Below are 221 nucleotides of genomic sequence, written 5' to 3'. Positions count from 1 at the left end.
TTGGCTGACGCTTCCGTCGAAGCTTCAAAAGTTTAACTTTTCTCAACCTTTGAAGCGAGCAACGCGAAGCGACGGAACCACAATGCAATGCGTTGAAGCCGCTGAAGCTTCAACGCACGCCGCCGTGTGGACGGGCCGTTACGGTGACTTCGTCCAGTTTCATAGAAATGGTGAATAATAAATGTGACTTTCTGAGCCTTTATTTATTTATCTAATCTCCC

This window comes from Notothenia coriiceps, unplaced genomic scaffold, assembly GCF_000735185.1.
Source record: "Notothenia coriiceps isolate Sejong01 unplaced genomic scaffold, NC01 NC01_scaffold00018018, whole genome shotgun sequence".
NCBI lineage: Eukaryota > Metazoa > Chordata > Actinopteri > Perciformes > Nototheniidae > Notothenia > Notothenia coriiceps.
Note: the sequence above shows the minus strand (reverse complement) of the source record.